This window comes from Anas platyrhynchos, chromosome 9 (genome assembly GCF_047663525.1).
Source record: "Anas platyrhynchos isolate ZD024472 breed Pekin duck chromosome 9, IASCAAS_PekinDuck_T2T, whole genome shotgun sequence".
Taxonomy (NCBI): domain Eukaryota; kingdom Metazoa; phylum Chordata; class Aves; order Anseriformes; family Anatidae; genus Anas; species Anas platyrhynchos.
The window spans coordinates 22,097,972-22,116,169 of NC_092595.1; the positions used below are offsets into that span (position 1 = coordinate 22,097,972).

General features: G+C 38.4%; 1 long non-coding RNA gene across 1 annotated transcript in view; it reads right to left on the reverse strand.

Annotated features, from left to right (window-relative positions):
* The window catches only part of LOC106019230 (uncharacterized), a 39,616-nt gene that overhangs the window by 20,562 nt on the left and 856 nt on the right, over positions 1-18,198 (reverse strand). The window contains exon 2 of the long non-coding RNA XR_011811436.1: positions 5,264-5,351. This is a non-coding gene — a long non-coding RNA (uncharacterized lncRNA). The remainder of the gene's footprint in view (positions 1-5,263; positions 5,352-18,198) is intronic.

Sequence of the window (18,198 nt, forward strand, 5' to 3'; positions counted from 1 at the left end):
TGCTCATTTCCATACCCAGCTCTATTAGTGTTGGCTTGCTTAGTATCAGTAAGGACATGCTTCCTGTTTGGAAACAATCAGGGAACCAGCACAGCTTCTCTGCCCAGGTACCCAGGTGTCCAGAAGAAGAAAACCCAGGCACACAAGAACAGAACAGCACTTGCTCTGCTCCCATCACAAAGCAGAGGCAGTCACAGTGCCCTCAGTGACAGGATGTGGTGCAAACACTGAAATATTGTTTTTCACTTTCTACAGACTCTGCATCTACTCCTGGGAATGCTGTACCCCTGCAGATGGCACAGGGAAATAGAGCACTGCTCTCAAACAGATTGAAAAATCTGCTATCATATTCACGTCCCCAGGATACCATAAACAAATGCTTATGGACTGTAAGACCAAAGGTTTTTCTAATCCAGCATCCCACCTCCAAATGCTGCCAGCAGTAGAGACTTGCAAAAACAGTCTAAGAGCCAGAGTAACTGAAAGTCATCCTTTCCTCGCTAGACCCTTGGAAGTTTTGCCATCCACATGTAAAAAGATTCCTGCACTGGACCACAAACACGACTGAAGGCTACCTAGTGCTACTTTAAGAAACGAAATTTGGGACCCATTATATCTTGTCTCTACGGTGGCAATGAGCTGCAAGATTTAATTACCTTGTGTGCATAGAAAGTACCTCCTTTTAGTAGTTAAATCTGATACCCAATCATATCATTGTTCATTTCTTTGTCCTTAAGACTGTGAGAAGTAGTAAATAATCACCTTCTATTCACTTCATTCTCCTATCCGCTTTCTCCGAAAGCAATACTAGATATTTCACTCAGATATCCATTATTTCAAACTGTCATTATTGCTCAGGGTGAAAGCATTTTCTTCCCCACTTTTTTATACCAGAAACATTCACAAGGATTTTTAATATCCTTTGTGAGATTGTCTCTGCATATATTTGTTACTCACACGTTTTGACTTTTAATAAAAATGGCTAAGCCAGCTCATCTGCATAACACCGATACGGTCTAGTTTCAGCTTTCATTCATTATAACAGATAGAACTGTTATTTATCATAAGTTTCTTATTCACACATGCACATGACTCTCCGCTTTTTTTTTTCCTTAAAAAATAAAAAATAGTTTTTTTTTTTTTTTTTAATCAAATAAAGTGATTTTAGATTTGTTTTCAAGAACTTTTATAGCATTTGAAACAGTTATTTTGGATAACTGAACATATATATAAAGATGTTCATGGTTTCAGTTTTGTTTTTCCTCTGCTTTAGCTCCCCATTTATACTCCAAGATGAAGAAAAGGTTAGGTAGTATTAAACTTCTGTCCTCCCTGATACTTGGATCACTTCTAAGTGTTATTTCAACAGTATGCAAGCGTTGCCAATTCATCTTATTCTCACACATTGCAAATCATTAGATAAAAAGAATAAGCTGCTACCTGGCATGTATCACATTATTTCACAGTATCTTTCTTTCTTTAAGGTAACACCAAATCCCTAGTCCACATAAATCACCAGAGATCTCCTAATATCACCAAAGCCATGTACTTTCATAACAACTGACATTTTGGCTCAACAGGATCTTTAAAGATGCTCAAAAGATACAACTCCTGCAATGACGATGGCTGATTTTAGGTTTTCTAAGATGTACGTGCTGATGAACTAAAACAAAACATGGTTACAATAATTCTGCCTATGCTATATAGGGACTCTAGGGTAGTCCACAACAGCTAGGTTGCCATAAACATGATTTGAGTTTTTTATCAGCATCTCATACATCCATATCACAGTAGGTTTCCCTGACTTTGCTCCCAAGAACTGACCTATGTGGTCACCTTCAGACTTGAAGAATATAAAACTACCCATAACGGCTCATCCGGGTCTTTGGGAGAGGCCACAGGGGAATGTTATATGAACAACAAATACATACATATCTATATATATATGCACACACACACACATATATATACAGATGGGGGAGGAAGAGAGGTGATAGTTCCCAGGAGTGTTCTCCCAGTTATGCTGACACTCAGCAGACTGAGTTCAGACATAGCCCGCAGTCTTTGTGGTCAATGCAGCTATGCAGCCTGCACACATTTGTAGCAGCATAATGCAGGCTTTTTACTGATAAAAGATAAGAACAGGATTCACACTCCATTGTGAATTTGGGTTTAGATGGTTACACAATAGAATCTGTAAAAAGACTCAAGTTTTTTATTTGGATAAGGGGAAACATTCTCTCCTTTATTGCAAGGCCCCAGTGGTTTCAACATCAGAACCATCACTATGAGGAAGATACCAGCTGGCCTTACAAAGACCTAAGCAATCTAGCCATCATCTTCAACAAGCTCCTAGCCCAAACAAGACTTACAACTTCAGCTTGATGAGCAGATATAATGGTGAATATTTTAACAAAGCATTTTCCCATGAAAAAAAAAAAAAAGCTAGTAAATTAATATCATAGTGGTTTTGTTTCAATTTATAAATGTTGGAAAAAAGGGAAATGTTGGAAAAGGGAAAATAGCCATTAGCCCTGAAGAGAGATTCTGTCCAGGTCAACCAATAATACCTCTGAGTGCTGGAGCTTTACTTGGTTTCTAACAAAACTGTATTGCCGTGGCTGAGTGTGACTGGGAAACTGGACCTGTCTTGCCAGTAACTACCCACTCAACTTATTAGTTGAGTTTTTTGCATTTTGCTTTTTTTTTTTTTTTCCTGCTTTGTTAGAACTCTTCTACTTTATACAAAAAAGTATGGATCAGGATGAAGTGATGGAACAGCACCAGGCGCAGTGCTTGAGATGGGACCCTGAGGTTCAGCTCCATACTCATTGGATGCTCAGTTGTGTCCACAGGGAAATGTTGCCAGAGAGCCACAGAACAGCTGAAAGGCCCTGATCACAGCCCTTGTCTTTGACTCCTGCCACCCAGGTTCAACCTGTCAGTGTGAGCCTGGAAAAACAAGCTTTTGGAGCAGTTTCTGTGGTCCCAAGGGATTGATCTGTCCCCTCAGGCATTTTCCCTGAAAACTGAGGCAGGTTAAAAGACAAAGGGACTGTTCCAATGGGACAGGAAACCCGTGAAGGGACAAAAAAGGCTTCTCATAAGGGAAATGCCAACTTCCTTGAGGTTGCCAGAATTTAAAATTACATGTTCATAGACTAATTTGCTTTCAACTTTCTGCCAACTGTAGAGGGCATTTCATTTAATAGAATCCATAATGAACTGATCCTTGACAGGCTCACGCAGATCATGTCCTAAGACTGCTTTACTCTGTGGCTTATTCTGAACACTTTCAGGTCCTGATCCAGAGAGACTCAGAGGTAGCTCTTAAGAAGATCTCAGCTCTTTGAACACTCAGCAGTCAATGAAAACAAGGGCACTCAGTATCTCTGGAGCAAGCCCTTACACATTAAGTGCTGCAATCATTTCATAGTGTGAGGGAGTCATATACTTAGTTCACCTGAATATTGATGCAGAACACAAACATTAAGTATTAGGCAGCCAAAGGCAATTATTCTGATCATTAAAAAGTCTAATCAGAGTAACTTTGAATTTTGTATTACACAGCAGATACAAGAGAGTTGTGTATAATCACAGAAGTACTAACCTTTCTATTTTCAAGGAGACATATATTATATTTTGAAGTGCTAAATACTAACCTTCAGCTTTATGTAATGCTTGAAGCACAGAGGCTTTGTTTGGAAAAATGGTTTGCTTAGATGCAAACAGAAAATCCTGGAAAACAATAAATGAGGATTGCAGTAGCATTGATTCCATAGCTCCATAGAAAGAAATTTCACAAAAATAGCCACTCATTTTCAGCATCAATCATAATACAGGTGAAGGTAAGTTGAATTTGGCTTTAGACATATCCCTTTTCAAGCAACCTTTCATAAATACCTATGATTATGAAACTGATTTTCCTGTCTACATCCTTCCTTTGGTACTGAGGTCTGTCTTTGGGTTGCTTTAGATCAAGTACCTGCAGCTGCTGAACACTGAGACATAGCTACAGTGCAGAAGGTGATCTCCTAAACTATCCATCTACCAAATACCTAATGAATGACAAACCAGAGGTTAAGGAAAAAAAAAAAAAAAGTGTTCTACCCCTCAGGGGACATAACACAAGACAAAGCTGACCATTTGTGTAAGTGTCCTGCTACAGTGACCTCTGTGGGGTTAAGCAATCTGTACCAGCTGATGTTCTGACTAGTTACAGACCTTAGACAAGGTTCATACGATAGAATTTGTATCAATTTACCATGGCAGGCATAAGGTTTCCCCAAACCTTATTTTTATTCTTTTGTATATTAGACAGACCCAACACAGACACAGAGGAAGGAATGGGGAACAAAAGCAGTGCTCTTGCCCGCCGAAACTCAGCTGAAAGGCTTGCTAGCTCATGTGATGGTTATCCAAATTCACTGTCACCTTCCCACGCAGAGTCCTGTAGCTTCCCAGACAGTTGCAGCCTCCTTTCATTTACATGTTCAGAAACTTTTCTTTCAGTGTATGATGAGAAAAAAATATCACACAAATTATCTCACTAAATCATTTTCTTTAAACGTCTGCCTTCCTTTACATGTTTGTCACTGACCTACTGTTGATCCCATTTACGTGAAAGAACTACTGAAGCACTTCTCCTCTATCAGCATTCATTAGCAGCTCCAAGTTCCTGGCACACAACAGGGGTTTTGCCTACAACACAGTTTGGGGATGTTCTAGTTGGAAATAGGGGCAGCTAATGAGGAAAACACAACTATACTTTGTCACCACTGCTCTTATTTACTCCAGCAAGCAGTAATGGGGAAATATTTCCACATGGCAGCCTTCCTCCCACAGTGTCTGTAGTTGAAGGCACTTTTAGGCCTGTTTTCTCCATCACCTGCTGGTGTTGATCGCCCTGCCCCTGCCCTGGAGCACAGCAAGGTGCCCAGGGGGAGGCCGCCATGTGCCTGCTGCAGGCCCACCCACATGCCCTCAGCCTGGCAGGCCTTGGCCTGCAGCACATGCTCCACCTTGAAGAGTGTTCCCCACTAAAAATGAAAGGTAGATTGTACGCAGAAGATTCCTGCAAGTTTCCATAGAAATCAGCCTTCCTAACTGGCAGAATTATTAAATAGACTTCTCTATAGGTAATATAGATCTTTCTGGCTACTGGCTTGCAGCTCTGCTTCAGGAACTTGGACATCAGTCTTCTCTGCTTCTTGAAAAGTTTCTCAATTAAAGTTTTCTGGATCAAAATATCTAGCTTTCTTACTGTGGTTCCTGTGCTTGCCTCCCCTCCTGTGTCAGCTTTTGCTTCAAGGTTCATTCACTTTGACATTCTGCTACTTGAGGCTCAGTACCTAGCAAAAAAAAATCTTTAAGAACCTGTTTTTCTTACCTGTCACTATAATTTGATATATTTTTTTTTACACCTCATACTGATTGTGTATATATATACACATACAACCTTATCCAAAAATGGAAAAGGAATATTTCTGAGGAGACCACCTTTGCTGAATTTAATTCCTTTTCCACACCAAGGCAGACAGATCCTTCTGACAAGTGCTGTGGGAGGTTATCTAGCCACTGTTTTAAAAGGATTGTAAGTTATTCCAGAGTTTAAAATACTTATATATATAAAAGTATTGGTTGAGATATTATACCATCAGAGCCACGTGGCTCCAAAGCTGTTTCCTGTGTGTAATAAGAATTTCTGACAGGGATGATTTGTGGGGAAGCAAACTTACAGTTTGCTCTTCAGAAGTTCTCAAGGGTGATACCTGATTATGCTACTTACGGTAAAGACTCAGAAAGCTAGCACACACATCAAAAGAATTTCCATTGGATATGACCAGATCCACTGAATGTAGTCTCCACGTTAAAACTGAAAGAACTGGGTGATCTCCCAGTTCTTCAGGGTGTAGAGGAAGTTAAACAGCACCAGTGAAATTTACAGCCCACCACAGCTTGCTTAGGGCAAATTTAGAGCTCTCCAGGAACAGAGGTGCCCGTTTTTAACACCTTCAACAACTTAATCCAAACAAGGGTGATGGAAGCCTGACATGAAATCTTATCATTAACAGGCACAGGAGTAAGAATTTACATAAAGGAGACACTAAGAAAAGACACAGTTAAGAAGATGCATGAAGTTCAACCATCATGAGGATGTTACTAATATGTTTATTCATTGTCAATACAAAGAATACAGCCCAGCACAAAGCAGGCCCCGAGCTGCAAGTTGTGAACCCAAAGCAAATGAAAGGCACATCCAGCTACTGCAAGAGGATTTCTAGGGCACTGCATCTGTGCAGCTTGGGTCTGCCAGGTACCTGAATGGAAGTCAGCAGGAGACGTATATGGCTACAGATTACAGATTGGCAGGCCCTTAAAAAGTTTTCAGCTTTACTACAACATGACTTTGTGCCCTTTAGGAGCATAATATTGAAATACTCGGGTTTTGACTCCCATTTACCTAACCCATGCGCAATAAACACCATTAAGTTATTTCTTTTCTTTTGAATTTCAAGCCCACTTTTTTAGAAGACCTAACGATCCTGACGGAGCTGACTCTACCCTCCCTTCCTCTATTCTGCCCTTCTATTTTTTTTATATTTTTTACTAGAACATAGCAAGAATGTCAGATTATATGCTTCTAAAACTTCCTAATCAAATTGCTCTCTTAATGCAAACCAGCTTAATCTTTCCATATTCCTTAAAAATAACATTATTTACATTTTAAACATTCATTTCAATACCCCAAAAAGTGATTTCAAAAGTGACTGTCAGTTTGAAAGATTAGCCCTACTTTCCCTGCTTTCTATACTGGTAAGGCAAGCTGACAGGTGCATCATCAGCAAGCATCCAAGGGTTTCTGTGATTAAACCCTCGAGTTCACATCAGAACAGATGAAAGGATTTAAAAGCTTAAATATATTTTTTTATTCCTAATGAACTAACTTTAAATATTTAATGATTCTCAGAAAGCTTTTGGGTTTTTAAAGTACCATTTAGAAAAAAAAAACAAAAAAAAAAAAACACTGAAGTGATCTATTTCTTTTTACTTTTTCTAACCCAATTCTTTGCCTTATTCACTTCAGGTGGTCACTTCAGATAAGAGAAAGTTTTCATAAAACTTATTTAGGGTCTAAGAACGGTCTAAGAATGAAAATTCAAATTGGCACTGCTAAGTTCTCTAAAAGGGAAGACCTTAAAATAATTTAGCTGCATATTGTTTACTAGTAAAAAAAAGGAAGATAGGAAATCAAAACCATAAATGAAACTATAACGAAGAAATTTTTTTCCTTTATATTATTGACTTACCTAGTTATATAACATTATACAAGGGGCTGAAATTATGTACATGTATAGGACTGTTCATCATGCGCTGTACATCCAGATATTTCCTCTGATTTATTCTCAGTTCTAAGGTATAAATTGATGGACTGGAAAGTGATTTCTCCTTCCCTCGTGCTAAGGTATTGCATCTGCAGCCAATGAAGTTAGGATCTAATCTCTATCTTTTTAAAAATCAGTGAAAGACTCATCAATTTTAATGATTGTAAGACTGGAACCTTCCAGAGCAGCATCAGGTATCTCTGCTGGGGTGAGAATACTTTATAAGACAGGTAAAGTGCTGTCAGCAGTACATGCACTGAGACCTCAGTGCCAGCACCAAACATGAATTATAATAATTCCCTTGCTGAATAACATTTTCTACATAAGCTAGATTATCCAGTTACATCATTTTAATATGAAATGGTGCTGAAAACAGCATGGGAGAACCTCTATGCAAGAGATTCATTTTTATGATAGACAGTTTCATTTAAAAATAAAAGTACATAATAAAAATCTTGCATACCGAAACTGATATCCAAATTGCTCTCAGAATAGAGTTCCTATAGAACAGGGTACCCCACTAATCTGTCTTTCTTCTGTAAAATTACTACTTTTTCCAGTTTGAAAAGGAATTCAAGCAATAAAAACATGAATTGATAATACTGTACATTAAGATGGTATAAAAATAAAATGCATTGCCAAAATTGTTCACCAGCAATCACTCCTCATAAAGTACTTATGCACACATTTAGTTAGGAAAAGGCTGCATTCCTTCAGTCTGTCCTTTTACAAACAGAAAAGGAAAGGAATTACAGAAGTCCCACTATGCACAAACCCTGCCCAGCATGTAGAAACCTGTACCTAAGGGCATATCAAGATGTGGGTGCCAGCTAATGAAGAAGGCTGAAGGTAGAAAGAAGCATCAGTGTTCGGCCCACAGCACATCTCCTGGGAGTGTGGGGCTGTCACCTGCTTTCCCTTGTGTTGGCGCTGCCCTGCAGGACACGTGTGCTCAGCACGCTATGGCACCGTGGCCAGTCTCCCCCTTCCCCACCACCACTGCTGTGCTCCCTGGATGGGCAGAAGTTCTTCTGTGCAGTGCAAGGCAGCCAGTGCCAAGCATGTTATGCCACTAGAAAAGTGTGGCAGATGGACCAGAGCAGCTGCCTTGTAGCATATCTACAGCATGGCTTAAGTTCAGTGAATTTGGGCTCTTCAGCCTTTCTCCTCCGTTTTTTAGGAAGCTTTGAGTTGTGCTGGTTATTCTACACCTTGAAATCAGGCCCCAGAACCTGCACAAGCTTCTCCCATCACCTTCAGTCCTGTCTCAAGTCGAGCTCAGAGAGAAATAATTAAGGCAAAGAAATGTAGTAGAAAGAGGACCCAGGCTTTGAAAGAAGCAGTGTCACTCATGAGAGCATACCTTCTCACATAATTACTTTCTTTTCATAGTTTTTTTTTTGTTTTCAATAAAACAAAGGATATGCATTCAGCCAGAGTAATTGGATTTCATTTAATAAAACATTTAAGGCTTGATTCACAATTTGAAGGGGAAAGAGAAGAAATATGGGAAGAAAGAAACACCAGCTGTTTTCACAGCTGCCACAAAGGTAAAGTCAAACACACAACAGAAGCTGTACATTTTTCAAAACCACGTCCCACTGGGAGCTCCAGACCCTTGCAAGTGCCATGCCCATCTCCCACGGACATGCAGCATCTCTTACACACCCTGCTTGGGTCTCACTCTGCTGACAGACTTGGAACAAAGTTATGCTCCCCAGAAGAAAAATACAAATGCAGAGACAAAGAAATTGTATGTCACAGATCATCAGCCAATCTAATTATTTGGCTGAGACAATGTTACATTCCAGCAGAAAAATAGCATTTAATTAGGCTGGCATGAGCATTATAACCAGAAATAAAATGAAAATTCAAACAAATGCTACATATGGGTATAATCTTTATATAACAAATAGCAAATTCAATAATATGGTTAATTTGTCAAACTGTTGTGACCCATATCAAAAATAAAGGAAGAAAAAGGGAAAGTTAAACTCCAGAAATGTATATGCATATTGGCCCAAGCCTGGGAAAATCTGCAAGAACTGTTCATTAGTGATGAAGTTATCCCAAGAGCTCTTGGGGTCAAGCAATAAGGAAGGGTCCAGAAAGCCTCAAGCAAGAAGGCTGCAGGAATCAAGTTCCTGAAGCATTGCAGAGGAGCCTTGTGAGAACCAGGCTTTTCCTTAGTACTCCTTGGTACCCTATTCCCGAGTCTTACTGTAGTGATTATGTTGGCAGGTTTCCTCTGGCCCCTTCTTTAAGCTGATTTCCTCTTGCTGTCCTTCTTCATTTAGTTTCTCAAGGTCAGATCTTAGCCAATAAGCAATGTACAAATGAGTAACGACTTGGGAAGAAAGCAAAAAATCTGGACTGAGTTCACCGCAAGGTAGCTTGGTCTGAGACAGAGTCAGGCCCTAAGATCACAGGCAGTAGGAGGTCTTTGGCTGGACAGTGGATGGAGGGACTGCAAAAGGAGAGAAGGGAGCTGCTAATGCAGCAGGGCACCTTGGTCTTGATTTTCTTTGCAGGCAACACCCTGTCCTCAGGGCAGTTACCCCAGACTTAGACTTGTACAATAAAGAATTGGATCCTTTAACACCACCAAGTCCCAACAAGCAGAGATGAGGTTTTCAGGTGTACAGTCTCCAAGCAACTTGATAAGGAACACTGACCGTGCTTCTTTTAATACACAAGAATTGCAAAGGTAATAGCTATATGGAAGAAAAGGCAGAAGAAATGCTAGCAGAGAAGCTAGACTCCCACTTGAAGCTTAAGTCTATTTCTGAGGAAGTGTAGCCAGTTTGATGACACAAGATTGAAATGTGAGAAACCCAAAGGAATGCCTGAATTCACCTAATAAGCAAATGGAAAGCTCCAATAAGCAAATACCTGAAAAAAAATATCAAAGTTTATAAATCTCTATTCATGGCTTGTTTATTGAATGGTTACGTCCTACTGCTCATGTGCCAGCATTACTAAGAAGGTGTTTTCTTGGAGCCAGACACATTGAGAAGAATCCACCAGTGGAGAACTTGAAGAGGCCAGCCAGCCTGAGCCGTCACGCATTGAGTCCTTCCCACCAATGTGGGCTACTGCTACAGGAACAGTGCTCTTAGGCTCGAGTTCCATTCTTGTTGGACTTCCTTGGTCTGCTCTTGTGCATTCACAAAAATTTTGTATTGATTATATAAATATTTGTGGTTTGTATGAATATGAAATAACCATGGAGTACAAAAATGAATGTTCACATTCAAGATACAAAAAACTACTCTCAGGTAGTGTTCTGTCATGCCTGTGGAGTTTATACAGATACCTTTAGTTCCTCATGATAAATTAGAGACATGCAGCTATGTGCCTGTCCATGTTCCTCCCTTCCTTTATTAAAACACACAGTTCTTTACCATTGCAAGAGAGCGAAGTTGTCATTTCCCTTAAATCATCCCCAGCTTTTAGCATCGGTTCTCATTTTGCACAGCTTCAAATGACTCAGTTGTCACAGGAGAGATACAGTCGTGGTTTTGTTTACAAATTATTTCTTTCTATAAAATATAGAAAAGTGATTTTGACCATACAGATTTAGTATTCCAATGATGTAGCTATGGAAATAAATAACATAATTTCTGAGTAACAAGAAAAAGAATCTCATTGTAAAAGAACTATTGATAAACTGTGTCTAGGCTGTCTCATATTTTAAAGGGATCAAACAATCAGATTATCAAAGAGTGTGCAGGTAAAGTCCATTATGTCAGGTTGGAATTGCTATCCATCATGTCTGATATCCCATTCAAAACAATCAATCCTCATGATTAAAAAAGGAATTTCCCCTTCTCCTACCAACAAACAAAACTTCAAATCCTTCTGCAGGCCTCAGTGAACTAAGTCAGCTGGAAAACTTCTACCTGTAACAGAACTAGATTAAATTTCAGACCACTTTAGTTACCCAAACACTTTACCCTGACCCCCAGTTACTTCTAGTAAACTCTTACTATCCTTCAGCTCCAAAGACATGAGTTATGGGGAGTTTATCAGCAGACACTCAATCTAGAAGCAGCTTGAAGATGGTATAAAATGCGCTCCCTGGCCCCAAATAACTGTCAAATTTGTGCCAGTTCTGCTAATCCAGGAAGTTTAGTCCCTGGCCTCAAGTCTTTCAGGATCAAGTCACTGTTACACAACACAGCCTGATCCCCAACTGTTACACTGCAGTGCAGTACACCTTCACATCCTCAAAACCGTATTATTTTTCTCACCAGTTTACTAGAGGAAATCAGTAAGAAATTATTAATGGTCAGCCCCGCCAAAACCTCACGGTGAAGTCCTGGAAATTTTCCCAGCAGTGAAAACAAAAGCATTTCCCTTACAATACACTGAAACATTTGTCACCAAGGCTCCTCATTTCCTGTAACCAGGTTTCAAGTTAAAAGGTGTCAGTTTGACACCATATGCAAAGCTGCTAGGTACCTAGATTGGAAGTTAGCACTTTTATTCCCCACAGACGCAAGAAGTACACATGAAGGTTAGAACAGATGGTGGGGAAGTCAGGAAACGTATGTTTTTATCTGGACACCTTCACACTGAGAAATGAAAGAAAGAAGCCACCTTTCTTCTGCATATACCTCTCTCTTGGTCTAGCAGACAAAGTTCATTCTTTTTACTTCTCTGATTTTCACTAAATTAACTGGTTCCACCTCCCAGGGCAAACCGAGTGAGATCTAGCCCTCCTCTGTTGCTCCATGTCATCCTAGGGGGAATGTCGTGAGCAATCAGCGCACAAGCTCCATAGTTACTGCAGTGCTGCATGAACCTCTCTAGCTTCTTTATGAACTGTAAACAGCTAAAAAATGGGAGCAAAGAAAAAAGATTTTACCAGTTAATGCCGCATGAATTTTAACTGCTCAAACACAAATCTACAGAGAGGCCCAAAAGGCATAAAGCCTCCTACTGGGACAGCAACAGTGCAGATAAGGTGCACACTGTGCCGTAATACAAAGAATTAAAGAACTTTCAGATGAATGATAACCACAAAAAAACCCTCAGTTTTCCCTTTTTGTCAATCACGGATTTTTTATCTTGAATGAGACACATGGTTCCAATAAAACTACCTTTAAATTAAAAAAAAAAAAATAATGTATTTTTCATTAAACAGTTTTGTTCTGCTATTCTCGTAAATTCTCACTATAAAAAAAGAACATGTACTCTAAAGAAGTTGTTTCCACTATCAAATTTCCTTCTCTAAAGGTTAAGATTTTCAAAGTTTTTATACATTTCTAAAGACTATAAGTGTTTTTCTATTTTCATTATATAGCTTACCTTATGAAAAAAAAAGTATTAAAAATGATAAAATTGTAGAATTTTCTGAATATGCTGCTACAAGAAGTATATGGCTATCTTTTTAAACAAGGTATTTAAAAAATCTCAGTGCATGACAAACTAAGAAATTCAAAGCATAAGACTTAAACTTAGGACACTGCTTACTGGTATTTCAATAAAATCACCATAATACTTCAAGTCAAAAAGAGACCTTAGAACTTCATTAAATCAGAGCTGACTTGCTTGCATTCTCTGCACCGATTCTGTTCCTTGTGATATACCAAAGCCCATGAAATATTATCCTTCTTCTCACCTATGTCAGTAAAACAAAAGGTTAGTGTGATAAAGATTATCCTCATAGTACATGGCTGCTAATTCTAATCTGCTTCAGGAGGCTGAAAGGCAAAGGTGAAAGCAGTACAATTTGCATGCACAAACTGCAGAATGGCTTGTTTTAGATGAAGAAAATCACGGGGAAGAAAAAGGTTTCCATAAATGACTACAGCATTTCTGCTGCCCATGTTGCACACTAAGAGCAAAAATACTTTTGTCTCTGCATAAGTGTTCATAGAAGTCTGATTCCCTTTCCACAGTCCTTTTCCCAGTACAATGAATTTTCTTGTTATGTTAAACAATTAATTTCCCTTCATGCCCTATTCAGCTTTCAAATACTCTAAGACGACAGACCCCTTCCTTTGTCACTACTTAATGGATTTATAAACAGTTAATCTTTCCTTGTAATTTCATCCCAGCAGATCATTAATCACTGTCCCCAAACTCCCTCTTCATCAGGAAGAATCACAAAGGCTTGACAAGCACATGCAGCCATGCTTTATACACACACACACATATATGTCCTGAGAACAGCTACCTCCTTGGAATGGCCTTCACATACTTCCCAGCATGCAGGGTTGGTGGGGAATCCTGTAATTCCATGAATGTTTGAATGCCCAGACCTATGCAAAACCAAGCTCTAAAGGCAGCTTTGTGTTCTAGCTGGTTCTGTAAAATTTGAAGCCTTTCAGAAGGCTAATTCCAGTTGGACAGGAGCCTCTATTCACCAGGAACATATCTGAAAAATGCTTTAAAGCCTATGTTCAGTAGGCTACAATGCAATCCTAGGAAGAGTACATCCCAAACCCTCACAATGTATTTTCCATGCTGGGCATTGCTGTGATGGTACTGTCAGTGAGGAAGGATTTCTTACTGTCTTTTTGCCATGGCTTCTAGGAAACTGTGCTTTGACAGCGGTAATTATGACTAATACACATATACTACAACCACAAGACAAAGATCAAATGATTTGAAAGTCCCAAGATTATTTTTTTAATTAGAATGCATCTCTGCCCTGAAATTTAGCTATTTCTAAAAGTTATTTAGTGATTCAATGATCATTGCTCTTTAGCTTTATTTGATGTCTGAAGGGAAGAAAGTGCAACTGAAAATTACTCAAAAGTACGTGTTATTCATCCCTAGCCACAGGAAAAAAAAATTTGATTCCATTTCATTGTTACTACAACATGAGGAGCTGTGACATTTCATTCATAGTTGTATGGAAACAGACTTTGTGATCATGAGAACTTCTGAGTACAAGCTGGTTGAGAATCTAAAAAATACATGAGGAAAAGGGAGTACACATTTCTTAACTAGGAATAAATTTCTGGTTCTGTATGTATTCAAGAATACTTTGACCAGTTAAAACCCCAATCAATTGTTCACAGTATTTTTTGATGATTTATTTCCTAGAAAAAGTCATGGCTTTCAATTTTTCATTGCTGCCTTTTCACAAACGAAAGGTAAATTAAAAGTATTCCCTCGGATGCATTAAAGTAAAGCACGATTCTTTATGCTCCAGTTACTGGAAAGACCAGAGCAGTGGAAATAACTGAACTAAAATATTCTATGAAATATACAGCTCCTTAAGCTCTGCAACCTGGGCAACTTTTCCAAAATCACTGGCTTCAAAAGCTTCTGAAATCCTATGAACAGACGATGCTTGGAGAGCACTGTCTTAATTGTCTGCCGTGGAGCTGTTACACATAAGTATTTTGCAGGCTTACTACTTGTCTGACTGGTAAATTAGTAACGTTTCTCTTAAGGAAAGCGCTTGTTGCACAGAAACAAGACAGACACTAAATCCAGAAGCCTATATAGCAACTATTTTAATTACCTTCTATTTACAATAGAAGAGATTCAATCCTTGCTGAACACTGGTCAAGCAAACAGGCACATTATAGGAAGATGTGGCTCGTGAGGCGTTTTACCCTCTCCCATTTCTGCCATACACAGCAACACCTGCCTAAATTGCCTGTCCCAGGCTGTGCATTGCAACTCTGATGGCTTTATCTTGAACCCTCTGTTCAGAGAACCAACGTCTTTAGGTAATTCAGTTTTCTTTGATTATCCACTGAGACACTTTGGGAAAAATAACTGGAAGGCACACTTAAAGGATGCAGAAGAGCTGAAAACCTCTGTGGAGTAAAGGGAAAGGTTTTTTTTTTAGGGGGCACAAAAGTAAACATCAAGCAGGCAGAAAAATACTACTTTTGGACTTAGTGGGACAAAAGCCTACTATTCCACTCAAAAAGCTGCCTCTTCAAAAGGAATAGGGAGACAAGGATTTAGGATATAGATCAATACTAAACCTGAACAAGGCCTGAAGGCAAACACAGACAATGAGCCCATCAAGAGCATAAAACAATATTCACACGAGGAAAGATGGCCATGACTGAGTGGCATATGCAAAACCACTACCACTAAACAGGCAGATTAATCCTCTTCCACCTGACCCAGATCTGACAAGACTAGCAATATCACAGCATTGCCACCTCTAGCACAGCAGTGAGACAGAGCACAATTTCCCTGAATTAGCAACAGAAATAATTGGAGGGTTAATTTCTGTTTGGGTGGAACGTGAAAAGATGCGCACATCAGGAATTAACATTTACCAAGAAAATAAATGCACTAAACTGCTACAAAATACTGCCATGAAGAAGAAATTATTTAATGTAAGTAGTATGGGAACAAATACATATGTGAAATACAGGGTAAAAATTTGAGATCAACAAAATTGTTCCTGAGAAAGCAGCTGAAACATGATTGATCACTTTGGTCTTATTGAAGCAGACTGAAAAGCTCTTGCAAACACATACTGATAAAGTAATTCTCTTACTGGATATTCCAGGAGGTCTTTCCTACCTCTAACAATGCTTCATTCTGCGACTCCTCTCAATCATGGAAAAAAAAATATAGTAAACTCCAACATCAAAATCCAGAGCACATACATGAGATACAGCCAAGAACAAGAATTACTTACAAATCAGACTTGAATTCTTGGCATGTAAGTTTGGGTGATCTAAAAATAAATGTTTTTTTTTAAAATTTTTTTTTAGCATTGTTGTTTCATAATCATGTAGCATAAATAAGGTAAGACTACAAAGACTACACATCTGGTTGCTGATGATTTGCATTTGTGCCTGAAGTTAATAAAAAGAGATGAGTGAAGCTAAAAACAATAATTTCTCATTCACACAGTTATAAAAATGATTTGTTTGTGCTCTTTCCCAGTACAATGTCATGGCAATACAGCAAACAGCTGAAGCTACTAATATATTTCTCTTTATCACAAAGCATAAAGTATCTAAATTTCTTTTAAGAAAAAAAAAGCAACTATATATGTTTATAAATACTATACATAAGCATATATTGGTAATATATTGCAGAAAAGCATATATATTGTCAGAACTTGCAAGATTAAGTTCACCAATAGAAGAGGTGACCTGCAACATGCAAAGCAAGTCGGTATTACAATGATTTTTTCACAGACAAAAAAAGCATTTAATAGTACTGTAGGTTGCACTTTAAAAAAAACAAAAAACAAACAAACAAACAAAAAAACAAAAAAAAAAGAACACAAAGCAATAGCATTTTAACCCTTTTGCAGGGCTAGGGAAAGAATTAAGAGACATGATATGCCTTCCTGAAACTATTTGACCAGGCTTGCAGTAAAACAAAGACATGCTATGCACAAGCAGTGTTCCTACTGCTAGCCACAAAATATGCTGTTCATTTCAATCCATGCCATTCAGAAGGCTCTCATGAAAGAATTTTTACACGACAGCTTTTTTCAGACTAGATATCGGGCTTCAAGTCCCTTTGTGGTCTGATTTACTTTGAATCACACATAATTGAATCTTCCAGGTGTCCCCACATCAAAGTCTTGGATAAACATTTTTTTTTTTAAACTATACCATTCAAAATAATTTTAGTAAGTTTTGTTTACATTTCAAAGAAAGAGATATTGAAAAATCAAGGGTACTTTAAGGCAAACAGGATTATTAACTTCACTCCTCTATAAGACTAACATCTTTTAGACCTGCTTGATGCATCTTTGGGTGCTTGATTTCCCTTCAAGTGGCCTGGAAAATCCCACTCTATTTACAGCTATAAATCTCTCACCTTTCATAAGATTTAAATATGTTTTTAAAAAGTTATGAAGAATATTGTCATAAGACAGGCAGCAATATGTCCCATGTCATAAAAAATGATCGGTTCAATTTTTAAGCGGTACAGAAAGGCATGAACCAAAGCACCCAATTAAAGTGTGCTACAACAGTCCTGCATCTCACATCTCAGAGAGATTCCTCATCCCCAAGATTCTTAACAAAAAAAAAAAAAAAAAAAAAAAAAAAAAAAAAAGTTTTTCTGAGAACCTTCCTCACAGCCAGACCACTGGACAGGAGTCTGACAAAGGTATTCTGCACATTGCAATATCCATGATTTTTATTTTTATTTTTTTCCTTTTTTGCAAAGGTGATGTTCCAGTCAACACAATAAATTCTAAGTCTAATACAATAACTTATAACGTACTCAATCTGTATAAAACATGTTTGGTCATGTTTTCCCTTAGTAAATTTACAGTGTTGTGAAAATAACAACTGGAAACATTCCTCCTATGTGTTTTTTGTTTATATACATGTAGGAAGTTACTGACCATATGAACATCCAGAATCTTTAGGTAACCTACATGTCAAATGCTTTGACAAACATAATACCAATCATTAGAAGAACCGTAAGTTTATACTCTTCATAACTCCAAAGAGACTGCCGCTTTACTAACCGAAAGGAAGTAAACTTACCTAGTTTAACCCCAGAATGCAAGTTCTGACCATTACATCTCAGGCTATCTAAGCCCCTTTGGTCAGCAGTAATTAATGTTGCCTTAAATACTTTTTTTTCATTTATGCCTAGAAGATTTCCATTGCAGATTATTAAAAAAACATGTGCTTCAAACAGATTCAAAAGCCCCTATGTTTTTATTTAAACTACTGCTCTACATTTGGATTTCCCTGAGGAAATAGGACAAAGTAACAAGCTTGATCCCCTTCATTCACGATTACCAAACCTTTCAATTGCATTTATTGCAGCTCTTGTATTTTTAAACACACTGAAATAGTGACTCCGCAGTCCAGCCCACAGCTGCTTGCAGGAAAGCATTACA